This window comes from Bos grunniens, chromosome 8, assembly GCF_055505025.1.
Source record: "Bos grunniens cultivar Pamir isolate PY7600 chromosome 8, Bosgru_T2T1.0, whole genome shotgun sequence".
NCBI lineage: Eukaryota > Metazoa > Chordata > Mammalia > Artiodactyla > Bovidae > Bos > Bos grunniens.
This window is the reverse complement of record NC_141172.1, coordinates 35,905,798-35,930,087: the sequence shown is the minus strand read 5'-3', so window position 1 is coordinate 35,930,087 and position 24,290 is coordinate 35,905,798. Positions and strand designations below refer to the sequence as shown.

The 24,290-nt window shown below is 40.5% G+C and overlaps 1 long non-coding RNA gene across 1 annotated transcript in view; it reads left to right on the top strand.

The window, feature by feature from the left end:
* The window catches only part of LOC147366908 (uncharacterized), a 1,139,839-nt gene that overhangs the window by 267,747 nt on the left and 847,802 nt on the right, over positions 1-24,290 (top strand). The gene's annotated exons all lie outside the window — the stretch shown is intronic.

Sequence of the window (24,290 nt, the reverse complement as noted above, 5' to 3'; positions counted from 1 at the left end):
CCAACAGTATTCTTCACAGAGCTAGAACAAATAATTTCACAATTTGTATGGAAATACAAAAAACCTCGAATAGCCAAAGCGATCTTGAGAAAGAAAAATGGAACTGGAGGAATCAACCTACCTGACTTCAGGCTCTACTACAAAGCCACAGTTATCAAGACAGTATGGTACTGGCACAAAGACAGAAATATAGATCAATGGAACAAAATAGAAAGCCCAGAGATAAATCCACGCACATATGGACACCTTATCTTTGACAAAGGAGGCAAGAATATACAATGGATTAAAGACAATCTCTTTAACAAGTGGTGCTGGGAAATCTGGTCAACCACTTGTAAAAGAATGAAACTAGAACACTTTCTTACACCATATACAAAAATAAACTCAAAATGGATTAAAGATCTCAACGTAAGACCAGAAACTATAAAACTCCTAGAGGAGAACATAGGCAAAACACTCTGACATACATCACAGCAGGATCCTCTATGACCCACCTCCAAGAATATTGGAAATAAAAGCAAAAATAAACAAATGGGACCTAATTAAACTTAAAAGCTTCTGCACATCAAAGGAAACTATTAGCAAGGTGAAAAGACAGCCTTCAGAATGGGAGAAAATAATAGCAAATGAAGCAACCGACAAACAACTAATCTCAAAAATATACAAGCAACTCCTACAGCTCAACTCCAGAAAAATGAATGACCCAATCAAAAAATGGGCCAAAGATTTAAATAGACATTTCTCCAAAGAAGACATACAGATGGCTAACAAACACATGAAAAGATGCTCAACATCACTCATTATCAGAGAAATGCAAATCAAAACCACTATGAGGTACCATTTCACACCAGTCAGAATGGCTGCGATCCAAAAGTCTACAAATAATAAATGCTGGAGAGGGTGTGGAGAAAAGGGAACCCTCTTACACTGTTGGTGGGAATGCAAACTAGTACAGCCACTATGGAGAACAGTGTGGAGATTCCTTAAAAAACTGGAAATAGAACTGCCTTATGATCCAGCAATCCCACTGCTGGGCATACACACTGAGGAAACCAGAAGGGAAAGAGACACGTGTACCCCAATCTTCATCGCAGCACTGTGTATAATAGCCAGGACATGGAAGCAACCTAGATGTCCATCAGCAGATGAATGGATAAGAAAGCCCTGGTACATATACACAATGGAGTATTACTCAGCCATTAAAAAGAATACATTTGAATCGGTTCTAATGAGGTGGATGAAACTGGAGCCTATTATACAGAGTGAAGTAAGCCAGAAGGAAAAACACCAATACAGTATACTAACGCATATATATGGAATTTAGAAAGATGGTAACGATAACCCTGTATACAAGACAGCAAAAGAGACACTGATGTATAGAACAGTCTTATGGACTCTGTGGGAGAGGGAGAGGGTGGGAAGATTTGGGAGAATGGCATTGAAACCTGTAAAATATCATGTATGAAACGAGATGCCAGTCCAGGTTCAATGCACGATACTGGATGCTTGGGGCTGGTACACTGGGACGACCCAGAGGGATGGTATGGGGAGGGAGGAGGGTTCAGGATGGGGAACACATGTATACCTGTGGTGGATTCATTTTGATATTTGGCAAAACTAATACAATTATGTAAAGTTTAAAAATAAAATTAATTAATGGCATTGAAACATGTGAAAAAAAAAATTAAAGAAAAAAAAAAAGAAATATTGAAAGGTTAACACTGGAAAAGACCTTAGAGATCATCTAGTCCAGTTATTCTCAAACAAAATGGAAATTTGTGGGGAACGTTGCGTTGATACAATGACTGGGGAGTGCTACTGGCATTTAGTGCCCAGGTGTGCTCAACTTCCTGCCATGTGTGGGACAAACCTACACCATAAACAAGTGTTTCTTGCCTGCCATGGCCAAAGCATTCTTTCTGGATAATACCAGTGCAGTCTCCTTGCTTTACCAAAGAAGCAAGTAGAGCACAGGACAATGAAGTGATTTTCCTAAGGTCACAGAACTCATAGCACTAAGACTGAAACCTAGGTCTTCTGACTCCCAGGGGAGGGGTCTTCCCTCATCACAATAGGAGAGGCTGTCTGATGTTGCCAGTTGACAAAAGAAGCCAAGAAGTAGGCCTGGAAATGGGATTAAGAAGGAGTTGAAAGGTCTACCGGACCTATGCTATTCAGTCAACATACTCCTCAATAGCCAGATTTTTGTTCTGGCTATTTTTATATGGGCAGAGCCAGTCCTGACTGTTCATTACTCATGCTGTACTAATTGCTAAATGTTTTGTATATTGACTGAGTTAGAGAGTCTTGCTGAAGAAAAAATGTGAATGGAGAGATGCTGGCTTAGCATTTGTTTTCAGCATGGTGTCTCCATCTTGAGATGCTTATTCCTTAATGCAAACAGGGAATTTAAAATCCTTCCTCATTATATTGAATTGCTAAGCAGTACTATTTTTCTTGCTATCATGTCTTAAAAGGACACCTCACTTGCTGTAGCTTTTGTCACTGCCATGATATTTTCCTTTCTGGGGTGTTCTAAATTAAACTAGAAAGTTTTACAAATGTTTTTGAGGTTCTCAAATTGTCCCCAGGATTCCCAGTGCATGACTAATTGTGCAGGGATCAGTGATTAGTTCTTACTTTGGAAACGATATTTCTCAGCTGAACAGAAAACAGATTTAATGAGTAGGTTGCCTTGTTCTAATGTACAGTTCAGTCATAATCACCTTTCTCTAAGAATCAGACTCCTGAACCTTTTTGAATTTCATTATAAGCTTGCTATTTACTCGTATGATAATTTTTAAAATGTAGGTATTAGAAATAAGATAACTAATTAAGCTAGAAATTCAGGCATATTAAGTTAAATCTTAATTTTGCCCTTATACCTGTGGTCAATAGTTATCCATATCTCCTATAACAATGAAGTGCTTTTTGGCAGAGGTGATGTCTTACTGCTTTTTCCATGTGCACAAAGTAGGCATTCATTTGCTTGTTCCTGCTAGAAACAAATATTTATGAAGCACCTACAATCTGTCAGGCAGTAATAGGTAGAGGGGATTTATCTAAGGCTGTGTTCCCCAGCCCAAATGTCAGTATGTCTGGAGGTACTGTAATTTTATGACTGGTGGTTTACAATGGCCTAGGTTTTTTTATTCTACTTCCCATTTTGTCTATGAGTCTGGAGGTGAAACTGACAGTGATCTAGAAGAGTTTGTATGCACTTAGTCGTGTCTAACTCTTTGCAACTCCATGGACTGTAGCCCGCCAGGCTCCTCTGTCCATGGAATTTTCTAGGCAAGAATACTGAAGCAGGTTGTCATTTCCTACTCCAGGGGTTCTTCCTGACCCAGGGATCAAACACATGTCTATTGCATCTTCTGCATTGGCAAGTAAATTCTTTACCACTGAGTCATCTGGGAAGCCCCAATCTAGAGGACACGGGTCTCTCAAATGGAGAAGGAAACCAAACAGTCCTTACCTTCAGGGAGCTTATACTCTGATATCGTTGTCTGTTGAACTAGAGTAAGCTGTCTTATCAGAATATCACAAGGGTTTTGAGGAAAAAAAATAAAGAATTCAGTACAATGATCAACTCTAGTGAGTGCACTAAAATAATTAATATTGTGTCAGTTATAGTTGTTAGGTGAGTTTTTCATAACTGTTTTCCAGCTGTCTGTCTTTCCCAATAATGTGAGTACCAGCCAGACTCTGTTCCAAATCACTCAGTGTTACCTCCTCACTCCTGTGCAAAATGAGACACAAAACATGTGATTGGTATCTATTGCAAGATACCAATCATAAAATTACAGTACCCCCCAAAAGATTGACGCCTTGGCTGGGGAACATAGTTTTTAGATAAAGTAGCTCAAATTTGTGTTAGTTTTTACATTCAGTGAAATGCATGTCACCTCCTCCTCCTCTGGAGCTGGGAGGATTGATGGGGGCCTAGGTTACAAGCTTATTCAGCTTATAGGATGTAGTCTTTCTTAGTGGGTAGCACAGTATGATGACAAGCTGCTGTCCCAACAAATATGCCACAGAAGCAGAACAGCAGATAAAAAGATGCTGACTTTATGTTCCGTTTAAAATTTGATACGAGTGAGGGTGGGAAGAGTGCATGTACATCTAATGGAAAAAAATATTAATAAAAGACTGAAGAACAACCAGGAATTAGAATTGATGAAAAAAATAATGAGGGTGCTTAGAAAACATTTGAAGTGAAAAGTAGAGTATAATGTTGGCAGTTGTATAGAGGTGGTGTAATCGTGACAACCGAAGTTTACAGTGAAGAAAGGCGACAATGTTTGAGAAAAGTTAAGCCTGGGCTCTGACTAGCCTGGTGACTTCTGGCATCGTTCAGTCTCTCTGGGTTCCAGTTTTTTCATCAGTCCAATACTAATGCTTGCTCTGAGCCCCAGAAATTGTTCTGAAGACTAGTGAGAACAATGAAAAAAATAAGAAAGGGCTTTATTATAGAATTATAATATAGCTGAATTATATGTCTCCCAAATGCACATGTTGAAGTTTTAACTCCCAGTACCACAAATTATAACTTTTTGGAGATAGGGTCTTTAAACAGATAAGTTAAACTGAGGTCATTAGGGTGTCCCTCATCCAATATGACAAGTATCCTTATAAAAAGAGGACGTTAGGACACAGATACACACTAAGGAAAGACCATGTAAAGTAAAAGAGGGAGATGATGGCCATCTACAAGGCAGGGAGGGAGGCCTCAAAAGAAACCAACCCTGCCAACACCTTGCATGCAGACTAGTAGCCTCCTGAACTGCGAGAAAAGAAACATCTGTTTAAACCTCACAGTTTGTGGTACCTTGTATGGCAGCGTAAGCAAATGAATGCAGTCCTTGACACAGTAAAGGCACTGGCTATTTTGTTTTTGTAGTTTGCCATTGCTGTGGACTAAATATTTGTGTCCCTCCAAAATTAATTTGTCTAAGCCCTAATGTGATGGTATTTGGAAGTAGGATCTTTTGGAAGTAATTAGGCCTTGAAGGTGGAGCCTCTATAATATGATTAGCATCCTTATTAGAAGAGAAAGAGGCCAGGCACTGTCTCTGTCTATACCTGTTGTGAGGTGAGAAACCTAGAAGGAGGAGGGGCAGGATTTGGGGTGACTGATTAGTGAAGTTTGATTTATGCTGAGAATAACATGTGCTCATATTCCTACATTGATTTTAGTACCTCTTTAAAGCTATAGTCATTTTATGTATCTTTATTCAGTTTCAAAAAATCCACTAAATCTTTTGGATCTTCTTCCCTTGAGTGCTCTTAGATCCCTGTAAACAAACAGCCCTCGACCTGAGGATACTTCACAGTCTGTGCTCCACATTGTTCAAGAAAGAATGAGTTGGAGAGGCAAACAGGCAGAAAAGAGAAAACAAGCATCTGGAAAGAGATTCAGTTCAGTTCAGAACAGCACAAATACGTGGCCCCAAACACGCCTCATTTTAATTTACAAGAGAAAGCATGAGGCCACATGTTTCAAAGTTAATGTGTTTGAACATGATTTTTGCTAAAAATACATTTTTAGAGGGGAAGAGTGGAGGATCCCTGATTCTATAGCTCTCTTCTTATTCATAGCCTTTGTATTTCTTTTGGTGGAGTCTTTTCCATATGAATTGACAGACACCTGTCCAGAGGATTTCCCCTGGGGGAATCAGTGCTTTCCAGGTCCTTGCTCTTGTAGGGATGACAGAACTAGAGGCATGTTCACCACATTCTCCCATCAGTTCGGTGAGTCCTGTTCCACATACATGGGGGCGGGGGAGTGGGGGTGGGGGTGGTGGAGGACGGTTAAAGGCCTCTGCTGGGTCCTCCTAGGAGACCTCCGACTTAGGGAGGGTAAGTGGATGAGGGTGGCTGCCTTGTTAACAAAAAACAATTTACTGCTTTCTTGTTTGTTTAAGTCTTTTGGTGCCAGTTAGTGATTACTACTTAGTCAGCTGAAATATTTGATAGCAGCTCCTGAGAAGAACCAGAACCAGCTTGGATTTGGAAAGATATTTCATGCTCCTTCCAAGCCCAGACACTGGATCAGGAGCTCCTGAGCATGCAGAAGCCATGGCGGTTGGGGGTGCCCTTTATTGCAGATAGGACTTTATCACTTGGATTGACTGGTATATGAACAAAGGGGCTCTTCAGAGCCCTCCCAGAACAGAAGGCCTGGCCTACCCCCTCCTCCTGGCCTCTCCTTCGCCCCCAGCTGTTGTCTTTGGATTGTTAATTTCCATGCCTAGTTGTGGTCCCAGTTCGAAAAATCACCAAGATTACCCTTTTTGATTTTGGCTTGTTTTGTTTGAAGCTGACTGGAACTTTTGAAGCCAGTCAGCCTTTGGGGAACTCAGTGGCTCCACTGTGAAATACAAGGAATGCACCAGAGAGAAAACGAGCGGGATTTTATAATGTGTCTTTTCTTTTGCCCATCGTTTCTCCTAAACAAATGGCATCACGTCTTGTCTGATTTTTCTGGGGCAGAGAGAGGGTAGGGGGATGTTATAAAGAGTGCAAAAAGCAGAGAAACCTGCACCCTCCCACCCCCACACTCTTCTTTACCCCTAGGAGAACAAGTCTCTCCAGCACACCCACCCCTCTCCTGCCCTCTTCGCACTCAACCTTTGGCCTGAAAGAGCCACTTGTGGGCTGAAGGCTAGAGGATGCTTTCAAGAGAGGAAGGGGAGGTGTTTCCCAGGCTCCTGTTTTCTGTTTTGGGCCATTAACAGTGTTAACTGAATAAACCAACCACCAGGCACAGCTGTTTTATTCCAAATACTTGCTGATCCACACAATTTCTACAGAACTCCACAGTTGTTCTGGGCTCATAAAGGACATTTGAATAGATTGTTCTAATTCTGACTGGCACTGGAGTGTGGGATTCTGACCTCCCCGGAAACGACATTTTTCCAAGGGGAGAGATGGTAAATAGGATGTTTTCCTCCTCTTCCCTCCCCTTTATGGCCGATGCTCGCTGGGTTGAATTGTTTAGAGACCCGTTTCATACTCCATCTTCCTTTCGGAGAGGCTGCAACATTACAACTCAATTACCATATGGCAATATTTAGAAATGATCTGAATAAATGAAAGCAAACAAGCACATAAAGCACACACACACTCATATAATTTCTAGCTAAAAAGCTAATCTATTGAAAATGTAACTCTAAATTGGTAACTTCTCATTGCCACCCAGGGCCGACATGAGGTCAGTAGATCATTACACATTTCTTGGTACCGTTAAAATTTCTCCTAATGCAATTTGGAATAAATATGTGATATTAAAGGTATCATCTTTACAGCATCTCAATCCAGAGCACACTGAGGGCTTAAAGTGCTCTAGTGGGATGAAAGTTCTTTGCTCAAGTTGTGAAAACCTAACTCCCTTCTGCAGTGATTCTCAATTTTCCTTTTTCCTATTAGGACCACAAAACCACTAGAATTTGCTTCCTTTCAGAGTGCTGCTTTAGCACATATGGAGGACCTGTGGATCTTGGATGCAAGTCCTTGTGAGAGGTTAGCCTGGCCCAAGTAGCCTGCACTTTCCCACTCTTTTCAGACAGTTCAGATCATCTAACACTGTGTCTGAGTTGCCCTGAATGAAATGTGTGAGCCAAGATGGTAGTTAGGGTGACCACAAAGTGACTCTTTTTCAGGGCTTTCGGTAGGGAGTACCATGGTTATAGCCCGGTAGGATTCCTTTTTTTCACTCTTAAAGGTTACTTTTGGAAATGACCCACCAATTTGTGATTTCAGGGTTAAAAAGTATTGAGGCTTAAAAGCTGTCATTCTAAGTACCCTGTGTACGTCAACATTTCTATCGTTTATGGTGATGCTACCATAATGGGCTTTCCAGGTGGCACAGATGGTAAAGAATCTGCCTTCAATGTGGGAGACCCGGGTTTGATCCCTGTGCTGGGAAGATCCCCTGGAGAAAGAAATGGCAACCCACTCCAGTATTCTTGTCTGGAGAATTCCATGGACAGTACAGTCCATGGGGTGTTGAAGAGTCAGACAGGACTGAGCAATTAACACTTTCACTTTCACCTCATCACAAGTAGAGTTCTAGGCCTGCTGAGCTCTTAAAAAAAGGAGTAATAACTGTAGTTAGAAAACACTTCAATGTTTGGAAAATTAATGACTGTAATGTAATCATTAAAGAAAAAGTGAGATTCTTGCTCTACAGTCTGCCCCATCTGCTCTCTGAATAGATTTTTTTGGGGGGGAAGAGGGAGGAGGAGCACTATTTGTCCCCTCCTAATGACTGTCACATAATGTGTTGGAACTAACATATGTTATTGGTTCTTGTTCTTGAACTATTTGCTTTTCCTAAACAGAAACAGAATCAAGGTAAAGCAAAAAGAGGCATCTAGGGCACAAAATTTAAGGAAAGACTCTTAGGGTCATGCAAGTTTCAGGCCTGCTCCTAAACATGAGAATCCACTTTCCAGAAGCAACCCAGAACATCTTCACTCTGGACCTTGGACAGAGTAAATTCTTTAATTGTCTGCCCTCTGCTCTGTCACAAAGCCCTGCTAAGAGAAGAAATATTTATGAAGCATCATTCAAAGGATCACCTCTTTCTCTAGATAGGAAGATTCTATTCTTGGATCAGGTTATTCTCAGAACAATACCCAATTGAACTCTTTTTACGTTAGCTGCTTTCAGAATTATAGCTTATTTAATTTTCTTTTAATGGCATTCCCTTAGCTTTTATCTGAAAATAGTATTTTTAAAAAGCCAAATCACACCCATAACTTTATCTTTTGAAGAAAACTTGCTCAGAATGTTTCTTCTAGAATATTCAATGCTTCCTAAATTAATTCTTTTACAATTTCATACTAGGAAAATGTTACCTCCCTTGAGGAATAGTTATGACTCACCTTGTGATGGTTAATTTTATGTGTCAACTTGACTGGGCCATGGGGTGCCCTGATACTTGGTTAAACATTGTTCTAGGTGTGTATGTGAGGGTCTTTCTGGATGAAGTTAACGTTTGAGTTGGTTGACAAAAAAGCAGATTGTCCTCCCCTGGGTGGGTGGGTCTCATTCAGTCTCTTGAAGTCTTAATAGAACCAAAGGCTGAGCAAGAGAGAATTCACTCTCTGCCTGATGGTATTTGAGCTGGGATATCAGTCTCTCCTGCCTTTGTACTCAGACTGCAACTTACACCTTTGGCTTTGCTGGTTCTCATGCTGTTGGACTGTAGGTTGTGGGACCTCTCAGTCTTCATAATCACATGACCCAGTTCCTTTTAATAAATCTCTTTTTCTCTATGTTTCTTTTTCTCTATATGTCTTAGTGCTTCTGTTTCTTTGGAGAAACCTGAATAATGCACATCTTTTCTGAAAATTAAGCTTATGTACTTGTCTACATCCTCTTTTTGCTTTGGTTTTCAAACTTCTCAGCTTCCAGTTTGAAGCATATCTCTAACGTGTATGTTAACTATTACAATTTGTCTTACCTTTTTTGGGCCTGCAATGCAGGAGACCCTGGTTTGATTCCTGGGTCAGGAAGATCCCCTGGAGAAGGGATAGGCTATCTACTTCAGTATTCATGGGCTTCCCTGGTGGCTTAGTAAAGAATCTGCCTGAAATGTGGGAGACCTGAGTTCGATTCCTGGGTTGGGAAGATTCCCCTGGAGGAGGGCATGGCAACCTACTCCTGTATTCTTGCTTGGTGAATTCCCATGGACAGAGGAGCCTGGCAGGCTACAGTCCATGGTGTCACAAAGAGGTGGACATGACTGAGCAACTAAGCACAGCACACATACATAATGAACATAACATAAACTGCATGGCTTATAGACAACAAACATTTACTTCCATTTATTTCTCATAGTTCTGGAGGTCTGGGAAGTTCAATACCAAGGCACCATCAGTTTCAGTATCTAAGATTCAGGTTCAGTGTCCAAAATTCAGAAGCTGTCTTTTCATTGTAACCTCCCATGGCAGAAGGACAAGAGAGCTCTCTGGAGCCTCTTTGATAAGGGTACTTATCCCTTTCATGAGGGCTCTACCCTCATGACCTAATCCCCGCCAAAGGCCCCATCTCCTAATATCACCACTTTGAGTGTTAGGGTTTCAATGTAATTTTGAGGGGGACACAAGCATTCAGTCATTGTAGTCTGCCTTTTTGTCTTCATCTTGGAATTGACTTTCTACTTTTATCCATAGTGAAGTTGCTCAGTCGTGTCTGACTCTTTGTGACCCCATGGACGGTAGCCTACCAGGCTCCGCCATCCATGGGATTTTCCAGGCAAGAATATTGGAGTGGGCTGCCATTTCCTTCTCCAGGGGATCTTCCCAACCCAGGGATCAAACCTGGGTCTCCTGTATTGTAGACAGATGCTTTATCATCTGAGCGACCAGGGAAGCCCATATCCATACTTTCATCCATACTTTTGTCTAGTTTGTATCTTTAAATAAAAATATTTAACTTTTCTTGAATGCTTGTCAGGTGACGAGTATATTCTAAGCACTTGCTGAAGATTACTCCATTTAACCCTAAAACAACCCTACCAGTTTATTATCCCTGTTGTATATGAGAAGAAATTGAGGCCTGGAGTAATTCAGTAATTTGTCCAAGGTCAAGTAAGGATACAGCCAGTTTGAATTTGGACAACCTTATTCTGAAATCAGTATTTTTATTCAGTATCTATGTGACATTTGTTTGAATGCATTAGTATAACCATTATTTTCCCTGTCTTTATATAAACCATTTCAGATATTTTGAGTGAGAGATGCATATATATATTTAATTTAATTTTCTTCTGTTTCAAATTTATATTAAGACTTGAATTACAAGGCTATTTAATTCCTTAATATCTCTCTGCTATATGATTTTCTAGTTGAACTTTTTAATCTTGAACAAATTCAAGCTTACAGAGGAGTTTGCAAGAACAATACAATGAATCCTTGGATACTTTTCACATAGATTCTTCAATTGTTTAGACTTTTGGAATATGTTTTTGCTTTAGTGCTTTTATTTATATCTGTCTTTATTACTACTTTTCTTTTAATTTTCTGAACTGTTTGAAATTAAGTTATAGCCATCTTGACCTTTTACCACTGACTATATCAACACAGATATTTGAAGAACAAAGATATGTTCTTATATGATTATCAAGTTCAGGGACTTTAAAATTTATAATTATTCAGATTTCACCAGTTATCCCTAATATATTTTATAGTATTTGTTTCTCTCTTTCTTCCTTTTTTTTCCCATCTGTTCTGTCTAGAGTTTTTCCTATTTCCTTCTTTTTTCCCTTTCCAACTTCCTTCATTCTCCTCCCTCCTCCTTTCTCTCACTCTCTCTCTATCTCTGTCTGTCTCTTTACTATCCAGGATCTAGTCTAGGACTGTACATTTAATTGGCATGCCTGGCTATGTGCTTTGAACGTTCTGAGTTTTAAGTTTCGTCACTCAGTCATGTCTGACTCTTTGTGAACCCATGGACCATAGCCTGCCAGGCTCCTCTGTCCATGGGGATCCTCCAGGCAAGAATATTAGAATAGGTTGCCATTTCCTCCTCTAGGGAATCTTCCCAACCCAGGAATCAAACCCAGGTCTCCTGTATTGCAGGCAAATTCTTTACCCTCTGAGTCACCAAGGAAGCCCTCAAATACTTACTTACTTTCTCTCCCCACCAAGCCAGTTATCCTCCAGTCTTTCCTTCCTAGAGAAGATCTACTTTTCCTACCTGTTTCTTAAAGGAGCTGTGTTCTGTTACTTGCAGACATTTAGAAACCATCAGAAACAACATGCATCAAAAATTCAAACTAAGTTTTTTTCTTTACTTTTGCATTGGAAAACTTTCTAACCTCTATTATAGATCAAATTTGATTACTTTTCCCCCCAAAGCTATGTAAGATCAACAAAGCCAAAAGCAGAGGAGTACAATTTGAAGACCAAATTGAGTAGGAGTGTTTCAGGGTACATGTTTCTGTGAGTGAATACATGTAACACTTCTTAATAAAAGGAATCATCAAATCAGCACATCTTGGTATCAAATATAATTGTATTTGAGACAACATTATCTTCTAATTTTGAAGCAGTTAGGACAGAAGCAAAAAAGATTATAAAAGTGAAAAACAAGGCCATTTCAGTAAACTAGAACACATACTCAAAGCTCATTCAAAGCATTGTTTATGTTTAAACTCTTGAATTATGATGGGCACAATGCAAGGAACAGACAAGCAATTTTCCATCGACCTCCCTCATAAGGAACAGCATTTTCAATTCATATAAAATTATTTTATGCCAAAATTATATTTTCTATTACTTTACAATGCAATTTAGGTAGTTTTCATTTTTAAAAATTCATTTCCATTAGTTGGTTGAATATTTTAACACTCTAATTTTAAGGCTCTGTTCTCTCCACCCCCAATCTTCATGTCAAATATTTAATGATCTATAAATATTTAGAAAGTTCCAAAGTAGCATACTATTAAAAGCAAACCTATAAGGAAGTCTGATAGTATTTGAATAATCTCTCTTAACTTATCTCTTTGTAAATTTGGATATATAAATATTGAATTTTCTCACCCATCATTTTATTACATTTTTCCACCCCTTTTACAATCTGGTAGGGAGTACAAATTCTGTTACTCATTGGATAGGTTACTGGACAGGAAGTGTTGACTAAGTACTGGCAGATTAATAGGAAGAGGAGGTCTTTTGTAAAAATAGTATCAGGGAATTTTATATAGTAATGAATAATACTTAGACCCATTCCACCCAGTTGAGTGCTCGTGAGTTGTCATATTTGTCTTCCAGTTAGGGTTAGCAGAGTACATCATGAGAAACACTGGGCTGGATGAAGCACAAGCTGGGATCAAGATTGCTGGGAGAAATATCAATAAACTCAGATATGCAGATGACAGAAAGTGAAGAAAGTGAAGAAGAAACTTATGGCATAAAGTGAAGAAGAACTAAAGAGTCTCTTGATGAAAGTGAAAGAGGAGAGTGAAAAAGTTGGCTTAAAGTTCAACATTCAGAAAACTAAGATCATGGCATCTGGTCCCATCATGGCAAATAGATGGGGAAGCATTGGAAACAGTGGCAGACTTTATTTTGGGGGGCTCCAAAAGCACTGCAGATGGTGACTGCAGCCATGAAATTAAAAGATGCTTGCTCCTTAGAAGAAAAGTTATGACCAACGTAGACAGCATATTCAAAAGTAGAGAGCATTACTTTGACAACAAAGGTCCGTCTAGACAAAGCTATGGTTTTGCCAGTACTCATGTATGGATGTGAGAGTAGGACTATAAAGAAAGCTGAACACTGAAGAACTGATGCTTTTGAACTCTGGTGTTGGAGAAGACTCTTGAGAGTCCCTTGGACTGCAAGGAGATCCAACAGTTCATCCTAAAGGAAATCAGTCCTGAATATTCATTGGAAGGACTGATACTGAAGCTGAAACTCCAGTCCTTTGGCCACCTCATACAAAGAGCTGACTCCTTGGAAAAGACCCTGATGCTGGGAAAGATTGAAGGCATGAGGAGGAGGGGACAACAGAGGATGAGATGGTTGGATGGCATCACTGACTCAATGGACATGAGTTTGAGTAAACTTCAGGAATTGATGATAGACAAGGAGGCCTGGCATGCTGCAGTCTGTGGGGTCACAGAGTCAGACACGACTGAGCTACTGAATTGAACTTGGGTTAGAGCATTTGTGTTCCTGTGGAGGCAGTGGGGTCCACAAGAAAGAGCAACCATCTGGGAATCAGGAGACACTGGTTTCTGCTTGGCCTTCATCACTGAAACACTGTATGCCATGAATCTGGAGTTTCACCTCTCTGGAGTTCAATCCTCACCTTCAGTGTGGTGAACTAGATGATCTCTCATTTTCTTTCTAGCAGTGTACACAATACTAAGAGATCTAGACATTTGATGGAAGCATAGAACTGTTTATTGACATGTTTTGATTGGTATTTATGGTTGCTCAGACATTAAAGAATCTGCCTGCAATGCAGGAGACCCAGGTTTGATCCCTGTGTTGGGAAGATTCCCCTGGATAAGGGAATGACCACCCACTCCAATATTCTTGCCTGGAGAATCCCCATAGACAGAAGAGCCTGGTGGGCTATAGACTGTGGTATCACAAAGAGTCAGACATGACTGAGCAACTCACATTTATGCTCAAGCAATAACTTTCTATTTAATGTTGATTTATCTTTATTTTTCCAATGGTTTGCCAATGCTTTCCTGGATATGAATCCAGGTAAGTATCTTAATTTACAGATAGAAGAAAATAGTTGAGCATAATGTGGATATATTGAATTTAGGTTAAACAGACTCTTGAGAGTCCCTTGGACTGCAAGGAGATCCAACCAGTCCATCCTAAAGGAGATCAGTCCTGGGTGTTCATTGGAAGGACTGATGTTGAAGCTGAAACTCCAATACATTGGCCACCTGATGCGAAGAGCTGACTCATTGGAAAAGATCCTGATGCTGGCAAAGATTGAGGGCAGGAAGAGAAGGGGATGACAGAAGATGAAATGGTTGGATGGCATCACCAACTCAATGGACATGGGTTTGGGTGGACTCTAGGATTTGGTGATGGACAGGGAGGCCTGGCATGCTGTGGTTCATGGGGTAACAGAGTCGACATGACTGAGTGAACTGAACTGAACTTTTCATTGAAATTTTAAATTTAAAAAAGAATTTAAAGGGATACCTTTATTCAGAATGCCTTTCTGTAGGACTATATTTTTTAGATTGGGTCTCAGCTTTTTAGCCTTCTAAATGAGGAGCTGATGCCTATTCTGGAATAGCACACGGGATTATCTGAAGTACTGACTCTAAGCCTCAGCAGGGAAAAGCACTTGCCATGGTTAAGAACCAATGTCTAGCAAAGTTAAGAGAAGCACTCAATGCCTTCCATTTCATGGACTTGGACAGAACACCATTAAGAGTCTTTCCTAAGTATAGTCTTCTTCCACAGTTAGCTGTCCATTGAATAATCCAGTTGCCTAACCCACAATCTGGAGGTGATTCTTGCTGCCTTCCCTTCCCTCATTTCCCCACTAGCAAAATTAATCACCGGAATCTTTCTATTTACTTCCGAAGTCATTCATTACCACTGTCCTCATCTGAAGAACCAGCATCTCTCATCTGAACCACTGTCTCCCTCTGATAATGGGCTACACAACAGGTGGTCTAAACATGTGCTTAGGGTACCAGCAAGATGGGAACACATTTCCTCCCCCTGCCGCATAAACACACAAAATGACTAAAAAAGGGGGAAAAGCTATTTTAATATCAGCACTCATGCTCATCTGGGTCATTTAAAGATGAAAAATTGCTATATAATGGTATATGATTGCTTGTGTTTTGCATTATAGAACAGTATTCTTATATATGTGTATGTGTGTTGAGGGGGTCGGTTGGGCAACATAACTTTGTTTTATGAAATAGTATCTTTAAAATTCTGATTCTTGCCCTGCCTCTAATCTATATTGCAGCAGAATAATCTTCTATCTCTCTCTCTTTTTTTTTTTTTCCTTTGAGAACACAGTAAAATCTCACTAATTCAGACTGCATTAACTATCATGATTCATGAACTGAGTAAATTTACATTGGTATTATCTATTTTTATAAAAAAGGTATACTTAGAAATTAAGCTTATAAACCAAAATAATCTTTTCAAAGCAAATTTTGATCTTGTTACTTCCTGCTTCTCCCTCCCCTTAGGCTAAATCTTAAACTCCTTATTATGGCCATGTATACTCTGGGTCCCTGCCTGCTTCCTCCTACCTCACATTTCTCCACATTTTCCCTTTCTCTTTTGGGTCCAGTCATGTTGTATGTGTTGGTCACTCATTATGTCCGACTCTGTGACCCCAAGGACTGTAGCCTTCCAGGCTCCTCTGTCCATGGAATTCTCCAGGCAAGAATACTGGGTTGCCATGCCCTTCTGCAGCGGATCTTCTTGACCCAGGAATCAAACCTAGGTCTCCCTGATTGCAGGTTGGTCTATGTCAGTTCCCCTAAAGGTACTGTGTAGTAATTTATCCCTCTCCCTGCAAAGCTATTCTGCTTCTTTCCCTTTAGCATTTAATACTGTGACTCATACTTTGATCTCAGCTCAAACATCTCTTACTTGAGGACTCTTTCTCAGCCTTCCGGATGAGATCAGAAGCTGCCATATTCTTGCTTTATATCACAGAATTTTGTTCTTACTGTTTTTATGAAATTTATTTATTTTTTAAATGAAGGTTAATTGCTTTACAGAATTGTGTTGGTTTCTGCCAAACATCAACATGAATCAGCCATAGGTATACATGTTATTTGAGTTGTATCTCTCTCTTTGTTCACTATTGTTCCAGGGGCACCAGGTTAACATCAGGCTCAATAAATACTGGTGGAGGAGATGGATGCTTCTCTAATTTCATGCAATCTAGGATTCCTCAGGAAAGTAGTAGAGGAGATGCAATCTAAAGAAGTTAGAGCCTTATTCTCAATAGTCTTTGATCATAGTATAAATTCAACACCAACAGTTAGTTGTTGTGAAATATCCCAAGTTTTTAGAAGTTCTTAATTATAATAATTGCTTCATTCATTTCTCACATTCATTTCTCACCTTTTTCAAACTTTTTGTGGCCAAACAGAACTCTTGAAGTCTTCCTCCCGTCCCTCGCTGAATAATATAAACATATTCCTCTCCCAGCAATCTGTCTTAATGACTTAAATCCTTAAGGTCTGCCTTTGCTCCATCCCTTCTCAGTTCAGTTCAGTTCAGTTCAGTCACTCAGCCATGTCCGACTCTTTGCTACCCCATGAATCACAGCACGCTAGGCATCCCTGTCCATCACCAACTCCCAGAGTTTACTCAAACTCATGTCCATCGAGTCAGTGATGCCATCCAGCCATCTCATCCTCTGTCGTCCTCTTTTCCTCCTGCCCCCAATCCCTCCCAGCATCAGTCTTTTCCAATGAGTCAACACTTCACATGAGGTGGCCAAAGTACTGGAGTTTCAGCTTTAGCATCAGTCCTTCCAAAGAACACCCAGGATTGATCTCCTTTAGAATGGACTGGTTGGACTCCTTGCAGTCCAAGGGACTCTCAAGAGTCTTCTCCAACACCACAGTTCAAAAGCATCAATTCTTCGGTGCTCAGCCTTCTTCACAGTCCAACTCTCACATCCATACATGACCACAGGAAAAACCATAGCCTTGACTAGATGGACCTTTGTTGGCAAAGTAATGTCTCTGCTTTTGAATATGCTATCTAGGTTAGTCATAACTTTCCTTCCAAGGAGTAAGTGTCTTTAGTTTCATGGCTGCAATACCATCTACAGTGATTTTGGAGCCCTCAAAAATAAAGTCAGCCACTGTTTCCACTGTTTCCCCATCTATTTGCCATGAAATGATGGGACCAGATGCCATGATCTTCGTTTTCTGAATCTTGAGCTTTAAGCCAACATTTTCACTCTCCTCTTTCACTTTTATCAAGAGGCTTTTTAGTTCTTCTTCAATTTCTGACATAAGGGTGATGTCATTTGCATATCTGAGGTTATTGATATTTTCCCAGCAATCTTGATTCCAGCTTGTGCTTCTTCCAACCCAGTGTTTCTCATGATGTACTCTGCATAGAAGTTAAATAAACAGGGTGACAATATACAGCCTTGACATATTCCTGTTCCTATTTGGAACGTCTGTTCTTCCATGTCCAGTTCTAACTGTTGCTTGCTGACCTGCATATAGGTTTCTCAAGAGGCAGGTCAGGTGGTCTGGTATTCCCATCTCTTTCAGAATTTTCCACAGTTGATTGTGATCACACAGTCAAAGACTTTGGCATAGTCAGTAAGGCAGAAATAGATGTTTTTCTGGAACTCTCTTGCTTTTTCCATGATCCAGTGGATGTTGGCAATTTGATCTCTGGTTCCTCTGCCTTTTCTAACTTGAACATTTGGAAGTTCATGGTTCACGTATTGCTGAAGCCTGGCTTGAGAATTTTGAACATTACTTTACTAGCGTGTGAGATGAGTGCAGTTGTGTGGTAGTTTGAGCATTCTTTGGCATTGCCTTTCTTTTAGATTGGAATGAAAACTGACCTTTTCCAGTCCTGTGACCACTGCTGAGTTTTCCAGATTTGCTGGCATATTGAGTGCAGCACTTTCACAGCATCATCTTTCAATATTTGGAATAGCTCAACTAGAATTCCATCACCTCCACTAGCTTTGTTCGTAGTGATGCTTTCTAAGGCCCACTTGACTTCACATTCCAGGATGTCTGGCTCTAGGTCAGTGATCACACCATCGTGATTATCTGGGTCGTGAAGCTCTTTTTTGTACAGTTCTTCTGTGTATTCTTGCCACCTCTTCTTAATATCTTCTGCTTCTGTTACATCCATACCATTTCTGTCCTTTATCGTGCCCATCTTTGCATGTAGTGTTCCCTTGGTATCTCTAATTTTCATGTAGAGATCTCTAGTCTTTCCCATTCTGTTGTTTTCCTCTATTTCTTTGCATTGATTGCTGAGGAAGGCTTTCTTATCTCTCCTTGATATTCTTTGGAACTCTGCATTTAGATGCTTATATCTTTCCTTTTCTCCTTTGCTTTTGGCTTCTCTTCTTTACACAGCTATTTGTAAGTCCTCCTCAGACAGCCATTTTGCTTTTTTGTATTTCTTTTTCTTGGGGATGGTCTTGTTCCCTGTCTCCTGTAGAATGTCACGAACCTCCATCCATAGTTCATCAGGCCCTCTGTCTCTCAGATCTAGTCCCTTAAATCTATTTCTGACTTCCACTGTATAATCATAAGGGATTTGATTTAGGTCATACCTGAATGGTCTAGTGGTTTTCCCCACTTTCTTCAATTTAAATCTGAATTTGGCAATAAGGAGTTCATGATCTGGGCCACAGTCAGCTGCCGGTCTTGTTTTTGCTGACTGTATAGAGCTTCTCCATCTTTGATGCAAAGAATATAATCGATCTGATTTCAGTGTTGACCATCTGGTGATGTCCATGTGTAGAGTCTTCTCTTGTGTTGTTGGAAGAGGATGTTTGCTATGACCAGTGCGTTCTCTTGGTAAAACTCTATTAGCCTTTGCCCTGCTTCATTCTGTATTCTAAGGCCAAATTTGCCTGTTACTCCAGGTGTTTCTTGACTTCCTACTTTTGCATTCCAGTCCCCTGTAATGAAAAGGACATCTTTTTGGGGTGTTAGTTCTAAAAGGTCCTGTAGGTCTTCATAGAACCGTTCAACTTCAGCTTCTTCAGCGTTACTGGTCGGGGCATAGACTTGGATTACTGTGATGTAATGGTTTGCCTTGGAAATTAACAGAGATCATTGTGTCATTTTTGAGATTGCATCCAACTTCTGCATTCCAGATTCTTTTGTTGACCATCATGGCCACTCCATTTCTTCTGAGGGATTCCTGCCCGCAGTAGTAGATATAATGGTCATCTGAGTTAAATTCACCCATTCTAGTCCATTTTAGCTCGGTGATTCCTAGAATGTAGATGTTTACTCTTGCCATCTCCTGTTTGACCACTTCCAATTTGCCTTGATTCATGGACCTAAGATTCCAGGTTCCTATGCACTATTGCTCTTTACATCATCGGACCTTGCTTCTATCACCAGTCACATCCACAACTGGGTATTATTTTTGCTTTGGCTCCATCCCTTCATTCTTTCTGGAGTCATTTCTCCACTGATCTCCAGTAGCATATTGGGCACCTACTGACCTGGGGAGTTTCTCTTTCAGTATCCTATCATTTTGCCTTTTCATACTGTTCATGGGGTTCTCAAGGCAAGAATACTGAAGTGGTTTGCCATTCCCTTTTAGTGGACCACATTCTGTCAGATCTCTCCACCATGACCCCTTGGGTGGCCCCACAGAGCATGGCTTAATTTCATTGAGTTAGACAAGGCCGTGGTCCATGTGATTAGATTGACTAGTTTTCTGTGATTATGGTTTCAGTGTGTCTGCCCTCTGATGCCCTTTTGCAACACCTACTGTCTTACTTGGGTTTCTCTTACCTTGGACGTGGGATATCTCTTCACGGCTGCTCCAGCAAAGCACAGCCATTGCTCCTTACCTTGGACGAGGGCTATCTCCTCACTGCCGCTCCTCTATTCCTTCTACCCTCAACCAAATCCATCTAACAGAAAAGATTATTGGCTCTAAAAAATACATCTGGTGTCTGACTCTTCTCACCTTCTCTGCTATCATCCCATTTCTAGTCATAAATATCTTTCACCTGTACAACTTTAATATGTTTCCTATTGTTGTCCCTGATTCCAGTCCTGCCTCCCTCGATCTGATCATCTTGGAATGGCCAAAGTAATTTTTTAATGAAACATATTAGACCATATCATGCCCTTATTCACACTTTCCTTTGCTTTTTTGACTTGATTTACCCTTTATATGAAATGCTATTATTTACCATTGCTTCTTGCCTACAACTCTGCTGTCATCTTTTACCACTCCACTCCCCTCTCTTGATAATTTCTAGTCACATAATGGCCTCCTTGTAATTCTTCAACTACAAAATACCGAGTCTCACTTGAGGACATTCATGCTTTCTGTCCACTTTGCCTGGTATTCTATTCCCTATCTCATGGCATATGTTTCTCCTTCTCAATATTCAGGTCATAGCTCAAAGACCATGCTCTAAAAGACCTTGCCTGGCCACATGATCTGAAAGTGTCCCCTCCACCCCACCATCATTCTCTATCTTCTTATAGCCAGCTTTGTTTTCTTGATAGCATTTACAACCACTTAAAATTATTTTAGATGTGGTCCACTGGAAAAGGGAATGTGGTCCACTGGATAAGGGAATGGCAAACCACTTCAGTATTCTTGCCTTGAGAACCCCATGAACAGTATGAAAAGGCAAAAAGATAGGACACAGAAAGATGAATTACCCAAGTCGGTAGGTGCCCAATATGCTACTGGAGATCAGTGGAGAAATGACTCCAGAAAGAATGAAGGGATAGAGCCAAAAAAACAATACCCAGTTGTGGATGTGACTGGTGATAGAAGCAAGGTCTGATTGCTGTAAAGAACAGTATTGCATAGGAACCTGGAATCTTAGGTCCATGAATCAAGGCAAATTGGAAGTGGTCAAACAGGAGATGGCAAGAGTTAACGTCAACATTCTAGGAGGCGGTGAACTAAAATGGACTGGAATGGGTGAATTTAACTCAGATGACCATTATATCTACTACTGTGGGCAGGAATCCCTTAGAAGAAATGGAGTAGCCATCATAGTCAACAAGAGAGTCCAGAATGCAGTACTTGGATGCAATCTCAAAAACGACAGAATGATCTCTGTTCGTTTCCAAGGCAAACCATTCAATATCATGGTGCTGAAGAAGCTGAACGGTTCTATGAAGACCTTCAAGACCTTCTAGAACTAACACCCCAAAAAGATGTCCTTTTCATTACAGGGGACTGGAATGCAAAAGTAGGAAGTCAAGAAACACCTGGAGTAACAGGCAAATTTGGCCTTGGAATACAGAATGAAGCAGGGCAAAGGCTAATAGAGTTTTACCAAGAGAACGCACTGGTCATAGCAAACATCCTCTTCCAACAACACAAGAGAAGACTCTACACATGGACATCACCAGATGGTCAACACTGAAATCAGATCGATTATATTCTTTGCATCAAAGATGGAGAAGCTCTATACAGTCAGCAAAAACAAGACCGGCAGCTGACTGTGGCCCAGATCATGAACTCCTTATTGCCAAATTCAGATTTAAATTGAAGAAAGTGGGGAAAACCACTAGACCATTCAGGTATGACCTAAATCAAATCCCTTATGATTATACAGTGGAAGTCAGAAATAGATTTAAGGGACTAGATCTGAGAGACAGAGGGCCTGATGAACTATGGATGGAGGTTCGTGACATTCTACAGGAGACAGGGAACAAGACCATCCCCAAGAAAAAGAAATACAAAAAAGCAAAATGGCTGTCTGAGGAGGACTTACAAATAGCTGTGTAAAGAAGAGAAGCCAAAAGCAAAGGAGAAAAGGAAAGATATAAGCATCTAAATGCAGAGTTCCAAAGAATATCAAGGAGAGATAAAAAAAGCCTTCCTCAGCAATCAATGCAAAGAAATAGCGGAAAACAATACAATGGGAAAGACTCGAGATCTCTTCAAGAAAATTAGAGATACCAAGGGAACATTTCGTGCAAGGATGGGCTTGATAAAGGACAGAAATGGTATGGACCTAACAGAAGCAGAAGATATTAAGAGGTGTCAAGAATACACAGAGGAACTGTACCAAAGGGGTCTTCACAACCCGGATGATCATGATGGTGTGACCACTCCCCTAGAACCAGACATCCTGGAATATGAAGTCAAGTGGGCCTTAGGAAGCATCACTATGAACAAAGCTAGTGAAGGTGATGGAATTCTGGTTGACCTATTTCAAATCCTAAAAGATACCTCTGTGAAAATGCTGCAATATATGCCAGCAAATTTGCAAAACTCCGCAGTGGTCACAGGACTGGAAAAGGTCAGTTTTCATTCCAATCCCAAAGAAAGGCAATGCCAAAGAATGCTCAAACTACCACAAAATTGCACTTATCTCATATGCTAGCAAAGTAATGCTCAAAATTCTCCAAGCCAGGCTTCAGCAATACATGAACTGTGAACTTCCAGATGTTTAAGCTGGTTTTAGAAAAGACAGAGGAACCAGAGATCATTGCCAACATCCGCTGCTGTTGCTGCTGCTAAGTCACTTCAGTCGTGTCTGACTCTGTGCGACCCCATAGATGGCAGCCTACCAGGCTCCCCTGTCCCTGGGATTCTCCAGGCAAGAACACTGGAGTGGGTTGCCATTTCCTTCTCCAATGCATGAAAGTGAAAAGTGAAAGTGAAGTCGCTCAGTCATGTCCAACTCTTAGCTACCCCATGGACTGCAGCCCACCAGGCTCCTCCATCCATGGGATTTTCCAGGCAAGAGTAGCTCATGGAAAAAGCAAGAGAGTTCCAGAAAAACATCTCTTTCTGCTTTATTGACTATGCCAAAGTCTTTGACTGTGTGGATCACAATCAACTGTGGAAAATTCTGAAAGAGATGGGACTACCAGACCACCTGATGTGCCTCTTGAGAAATCTGTATGCAGATCAGGAAGCAACAGTTAGAACTGGACATGGAACAACAGACGGGTTCCAAATAGGAAAAGGAGTTCGTCAAGGCTGTATATTGTCACCCTGCTTATTTAACTTGTATACAGTGTATGTCATGAGAAATGCTGGGGTGGAAGAAGCACAAGCTGGAATCAAGATTGCCTGGGAAAATATCAATACCTCAGATATGCAGATGACACCACCCTTATGGCAGAAAATGAAGAACTAAAGCACCTCTTGATGAAAGTGAAAGAGGAAAGTGAAAATGTTGGCTTAAATCTCAACATTCAGAAAACTAAGATCATGGCATCCTGTCCCAGCACTTCATGGTAAATAGACGGGGAAACAATGGAAACAGTGGCAGACTGTATTTTGAGGGGCTCCTAAATCACTGCAGATGGTGACTTTAGCCATGAAATTAATAAGACACTTACTCCTTGGAAGGAAAGTTATGACCAATGTAGACAGCATATTGAAAAGCAGAGACATTACTTTGTCAACAAAGTTACATCTAGTCAAGGCTATGATTTTTCCAGTAGTCATGTATGGATGTGAGAGTTGGACTGTAAAGAAAGCTGAGCACCAAAAAGTTGATGCTTTTGAACTGTGGTGTTGGAGAAGACTCTTGAGAGTCCCTTGGACTGCAAGGAAATCCAATCAGTTCATCCTAAAGGAGATCAGGCCTTTCTGTTCATTGGAAGGACTGATGTTGAAGCTGAAACTCCAATTCTTTGGTTACCTGATGCGAAGAGCTGACTCCTTGAAAAAGACCCTGATACTGGGAAAGATTGAGGGCAGCTGGAGAAGGGGACGACAGAGGATGAGATGGTTGGATGGCATCACCGACTCAATGGACATGACTTTGAGTGAACTCTGGGAGTTGGTGATGGACAGGGAGGCCCTGCATGCTCTAGTCTATGAGCTTGCAAAGAGTTGGGCAGGACTGAGTTACTGAACTGAACTGAAAATTATTTTATCAGTTTATAATATATTTTTTTTATTATTTTCTGCACTGACATATGGTGTTCAGAGAGAAAAACTCCTAATTGCCTTGTTTACTGTTTTTTTGTTTTTGTTTTTTTTTTTTTGCTTTTAGAATAATGCCTGTAAGTGTGGTAGTTATGCAAAATATATTTGTTGAATGAATGAATGGAGATTCACTTCAGATTAGATTCATGCTGGGCA